The sequence below is a fragment of the Pan troglodytes genome, chromosome 4 (assembly GCF_028858775.2).
Source record: "Pan troglodytes isolate AG18354 chromosome 4, NHGRI_mPanTro3-v2.0_pri, whole genome shotgun sequence".
Lineage (NCBI taxonomy): Eukaryota > Metazoa > Chordata > Mammalia > Primates > Hominidae > Pan > Pan troglodytes.
Genome location: NC_072402.2, coordinates 134,249,041 through 134,255,040, shown reverse-complemented (window position 1 = coordinate 134,255,040; position 6,000 = coordinate 134,249,041). Strand labels below are relative to the sequence as shown.

The 6,000-nt window shown below is 39.3% G+C and overlaps 1 long non-coding RNA gene across 1 annotated transcript in view; it reads right to left on the bottom strand.

The window, feature by feature from the left end:
* Nucleotides 1-645: 645 nt before the first annotated feature.
* LOC129144019 (uncharacterized) overlaps nt 646-6,000 on the bottom strand; it is a 54,524-nt gene continuing 49,169 nt past the window's right edge. Inside the window, exons 2-3 of the long non-coding RNA XR_008548086.2 lie at nt 1,409-1,508; nt 646-935 (exon numbers count right to left, since the gene is read on the bottom strand). This is a non-coding gene — a long non-coding RNA (uncharacterized LOC129144019). The remainder of the gene's footprint in view (nt 936-1,408; nt 1,509-6,000) is intronic.

Genomic DNA, 6,000 nt, shown 5'->3' with positions numbered 1-6,000 from the left:
CCTGGCTCTTCTTTTACCTTCCAGTTAGCAGGGTGGCTACTTGGCTTGTGATGCTTGCCTTGACTCTGACATAGAGAAGGAAAATAGAAAAATCCAGCAAACATTTAATGGGATGCTTGCAAAGTAAAACTAGGGCTTATTCATGCAATAGAGTAGCTGGTAATTGTTTTTATTATTCTAGGCTAGATTGAGGTCATTGTCTGGTGAAATTGGACAATTTAGGAAATGGAAAAGAATGAACACAACAGTTAAGTCTGTTTATACACAAATTCTATCTTTAATTCCACTTTCTTATCAACTTTTGGGTTTTAATAAGAGGCAAGAAGAAAGAAAGAGGAGATGAGGGAGAGTGAGAAATAGGAAGTTGTGTATTGAGGAAAATAATCTTTGACAAGTTAATTGTTCATTTGAAGTGGCAAGTGGTGGAGAAGCAGATAAATATAAAGAATTTTGAGTCAGTAAGAATACACACTACAGTTGATCCTGGAACCACGGGGGTTAGGAGTGACAACTTACCCATGCACTCAAAAATCCACATAGAACTTTTAAATTTTAAATTTTAAAAAAATGTTTTGTAACTTTTTATTTTCCAAATTTTAAATAAACACAATAATTGTACATATTTATGGGGCACATAGTGATGTTGTGATATACATAATGTATAGTGATCAGATCCATGTAATTAGCCTTTGATTTGCCAAAAATGTAGCTACTATTAGCCTACTTTTGACTGGAAGCCTTATCAATAACATAAATAGTCGATCAACACATATTTTGTGTGCTATATGTATTATATACTGTATTTTTATAATAAAGTAAGCTAGAGAAAATACCATTAATAAAATCATGAGTAAGAGAAAAAATATTTATTCTTAATTAAGTGGAGATGGATCATTATAAAGGTCTTCATCCTTGTGGTGTTCACGTTGAGAAGGCTGAGGAGGAGAAGAAAGAGGAGGGGTTGGTCTTGCTGTATCAGGGATGGCAGAAGTGGATGAAAATCTGCATGTAAGTGGACCCAGGCACTTCAAATCTGTGTTGTTCAAGGATCAACTATATTTTATTTCTAGAACCTAGCACAGTGATGGCTTATGACATTGCCATTCTGCTGTCACATACTGCATTTCTAATCCTAGCTTCTCAGACTCCATGAATATCCACTTTTGGTATTGAAAAACAAAACCCGAAAACAAAACAATAAATAAAACAGTACATGGCTCACAGCTCTTCCCACTATGAGTAAGCCTCAGTCAACTAGAATTCAGTCAATCCCCTTCTCTCCTCCCCACCTGAATTAATTATTTTGGCTAAAGTCATCATTAATTTCACCATCCCTTTTATCTTATTTCATCAATACTAAAATCTTGTCAATTCTACCTCAAATATATCAAGTTTAAAAAAAACAAACTTTGACAGTAGCTTCTCGAGAGCAGAGTTCATGACAGCTTCATCTTCGTATCCCTCATGGCACATACTGGAGTCCATGTCACCCAACCATCCATCAATACCTAGGTTATTAAATAAATATTTTTGAGAAGGTCAGTGTATATTTAACCCGCTTCTCTGCATTTGGGAGGTCTGCCTTCTGACTGAATTTTTCCAACACCTGTGCAATCCCGGGAAGGCCCTGTCTCCTCTCTGGTCCTCAGGACAGCCTTCTGTGCTGCTCATGGTTGTTAAACCCTCCCACCTGCTGCTGGTGGCCAAGAAGCCCTGTTCTTTGGTGTTTGAGCTCTTTAGCCATCTCTGTTGTCGTCAGAACTATTTCAAAACCAAAGGTCATAACCAACTCAAACAGTCTTAAGAGGGAGAAAAAGGAAGTTATTTTCTCAGGTAATTGAAAAGCCTGATTAACGCTTTTCTGAATTCAAGTGCTGAAGCCATGTTGCCAAACTCGGTGTCTCTCTGTCTTTGTCTCTGTGTTTGTGCCTCTTTGTTTTTATCTCTCTCTGTGTCTCTTTCCCTCCAGTTTCTCCAAGTGTCTTCTCTCCAAGTGAAGGCGAGGATAGCCACCAGCCTCTCAAGGCCTATATTCAGTAGCTCCGGGAGAAAGAGACTCTCTTTCCCAAAACTCCCATTGGTTGGAGAAGTCATCTGTTTGTCCTTTACCCAATCACTATGGTCAGGAGCATTTGGTCCTGCTCCCTTTCCTAGGGTTGAGGGGAGGGTTAGCTCCATCAGAACCACGTGGACTGAAAGTGGGTTTGGGGAGATTCCTGATGTGAAAGAGGATTATTGGCATGGCACTACAGAAGTCATCACCTACAGGAACCTTTGTGTCATTACCAGCTAATGAACAGGGTCCTCCTTGGTTTCCTTTGGCCACAGCCTCTATACTTTTCCCCCAGTCCCACCACCAGTGTTCTAAAGCTGAATATGCCTCAGGCCTCAGACAATGACTTTTCCCAGCTAGTCCTTAGAAAGGGAGCCAAAACTCATCAGAAAGGTAGAATTATCCTAACAGGACTAAAGACAGGCAAGAATTTGGACCTGTGCTGGATTCATGATGTCAGTTCCCGGAAAAGCTGTTGTGGAGTTTTCAGTGGTGGTTATGCTGTGCTGCCCAGACCCTCCTTCAGTACCCAGGCGCTCATTCCCCCGGCTTCTGGGGGAGTCCCTGCATGACAGCTCACAGCTGAGTCTCTGGGAATTCTCTTTGGCTTAATGGAGCTGACTCACCTGAAGTTAAGCCGTGATCTGGCACAGCTCACATTCAATCAGTTGCAAAGGTCCAGACTTCTTGCCCCAGCACAGGACACTCGAATTGCCACCCCAGCTGCAAGATTCACTGTGGAATTGACTTCAGGCTTTGCCACAGCTGCTTTGCTATTCAACTTCTCCCTCTGCCCATCTGGCTTTTCTGCCCCTGCCCCCACCTATAGGGCTATTTTCAAGAGCACTCCCCAGTAATCCTCCTGCATGTCAATCTCAAAATCTCAGAGTCCCTTTCTGGGGAACCAACCTAAGGTAGAAGTTATATAGCATCTGCAAACTTAAAGTTTTAGGATGTAGCCACTACTGAAGCAGATGATTTTGTCAGTAAAAACTCAAGTGTTGAAATTAGACAATCCTGGTTTCACTTTCTACTTATTAGTTGTGAGAGTTTGGGTAAGTTACTTAATCATCCTTATCTTCATATTCTCATCTGAAAAAAAAGATAATATAACACCACCTCCTACAATTATTGGGAGTTTTAAGAAAGAGGGTTATGTGTAAAGTGCACACCATAGGATCTGGCCTTAGGAAGGGCTCAGTGTATAGCTGTTATTATTTTATAACTCATGAGTATGATGTCATCAATATAGCTTCAATAAGAACTTGAAATGTACTAATAGTCAATATTTAGTGTTGGCAAAGGCTCAGTGGACAGGCATTACTCACACTGCTTTTGAGTCTGGAGAGTAATTAGACAATACACATCAGAATCCGCTAAAATGCTCTTACTCTTTGACTCAGAAAGTTCAGTTTATAGGCATTTTCTCTAAGGAAATCATTACAGTTGTAACCTCAAGTTGATGGATTGGGATATTTATATCAGGATTTTTTAAACAAAATCTGAGAATTGGCTAATATAAAATAACAGAGAACTGTTCAATCAATTGTAATGTATCTTTAGTATAAAATAAAATATACCTATTAGATAATATACTACAGAAGACAAAGTTAATGATATGAAAAAGAATTCATGACAATGTTAAGTGGAAAAACCCCAGCTCACAAAATAATAGTATGTAGGATGTGATCTCAATTTTTATAGCCATGGAAGAAGTACACACACACACACACCCACACATCTATACACACACTCACTCACCTGCACTGTGGAAGAAAAGACTAGGTTACAAATAGAAATCCAAAATGTTACTAGTCATTATTCTTGAGTAGATTACTGGTAATATTTATTTTCTCCTTTGTCCTATATGTTGAAAATTTTCTACAATAACCATTTATTCATTCTGTAAAAGTTTTTTTTAATGTTACCCTTTAAATGGCATCTACTGGATTAAAATTAAAACCAAAACCACCCAATAGCTAAATGCCAGTAATTGCCCAATCTGATTAGATACCTGACTTCGACAATAGTACCAGCATTTTACAAATGCCAGCTAAATACAGCACACACAGTACCCCGCCACCCCCAACCCTGAAAAAAAAAAACACGTGAATAAAACAAAAGTTAGTTCCAAGAAATCCCTGCTGGCCATGATTAATTCAGAGAAGCAATCACTAAAGCTAATACTGTTTATTGTAATGTACATACCTCATTGCTCTCAATAATAGGCTACATTCAATATGCTTACCAGGATCAGAAGTTGATTGTTAAATATGTCTGTAAAGCTCATGTAATTTGGAGGGCATTTATTTGTATGTACTTTCCTCAGGATGGCTACTTTTCTGAATCTAAATTGAAGATCCACAGTCTGACAATAAGGAACATGATATGAAATCAAACTTTTCCTGGAAAATGAGGGCAGAGATCCCTATGTCCATTTAATTTAGGAGTCCAGACAAGCTAAGGCTACAGCCACAGACTGTAGCCTTCCCTAAACACACATCTTTTTCTCCTCTCCTTTTCCTCCCTTTTCTCTGTTCTTACTCTTATTTTCCATGCCCTCCTTTTTTCTCTGCATTTCTTTTCCTCTTTTCCTCTCCATGCAGCTGCTCCTGGACATGGATTTTCTCTGCTAGGAACTTCTGAGGTTGTGGAAAGCCCTTCATAAGCCTGTTTGGTTTCTCAGAGAAGCTATGATAAGCCTGAGATATCATTACTAATCAGATCAAGCGACACACTCCTCATAGCAACCACAAAGCCCCATCACGCACAGCTTCTTCCTTCCTCATTAGCACTGGGAAAGCAAATTATTGAGCAACACCAGTGCATGGTTATTCCTAGCCATTCTGATGCCTGCTGTGGATGGACCCTAGAAACACTCTCCATACAACATTCTGTGCCAACCTTTATATCTCTATTACGCCATGCATGAGCATGCAGGAACAATGAGTCCATGGGCTCCTCTGTTATTCTCTCAGCTCAGGAGCATCTGTGGTTGCAACAAGGGAGTGGTGTTTGGGCTTTAGCCTAGGATAGGTAGGAAAGAATACTGACACTCAATTTTAGCCACAAAAACAGAGTTTTCTGGAGTTGTTAAGCTAACTTAGAATTAGATTGAGACAGAATATACTGGAAAGCAGAGAAGTCATGAGTACCTGAATATTTCACTCTCTCCACCAGACCAGAACCAGGGTGATGGGAAACTGACCAGTGCTTATGGCCTGTGTTCCTTGGCTGGAATGAATCTCGGGGGAGGGGGTGCTTATTCACAAGGATGTTTAAATGAAGCTGTGAGCAAATCCTGTTATCATTTTTGCTGTGATTAAAACCGCAATGGGCTACATTACACGCACTTTTTATTTTCCGGGAGAAACCAAAATATCTTAATAAAGACAGAGAGTCGTGCGTGTTGAGTCTGGGATAATGAAACCAATGGAGGAAAAAGGCTACAAGGATCCAGAGGTATTTAACTTTATGTGAAAATGACATCAAAAATTGCATCTGTGTAGGCAGGTCCAAAACCCAGACAATCTTGGATGTCTGTTGGAAGCAACAGGCAAGGGGAAGATGTAAATACAGGTACAGATCAAACAGCTTAGAAAGTAGATTGGTCATTTTATAATTAGAATGGAATGTACATTAGAGGCCAAATGTTTTTATCTGGGTTTGTCGTGATTGATTAAAAAAATGTAAATTGTAAATGTTTGAGAAATAACTTTTTCAATAGGGTTCCACACTGTCACTTTGCATTTAATTTCTTTACCTATCTTATTTGAAAATGTAGCGATAGCTATGGAATATTAATACAATTCTGCAAACAATTGGTATTGCAACAGGCAAACCCTCTGCTTGGCCTTCTGCAAGTTTCTGTAATAGCATCCTTGATTGCTTGAAGTGAGAAAAGGCAATCTTCTCTTTTATGCTGTTGATCCTATTTGTAGGACCCT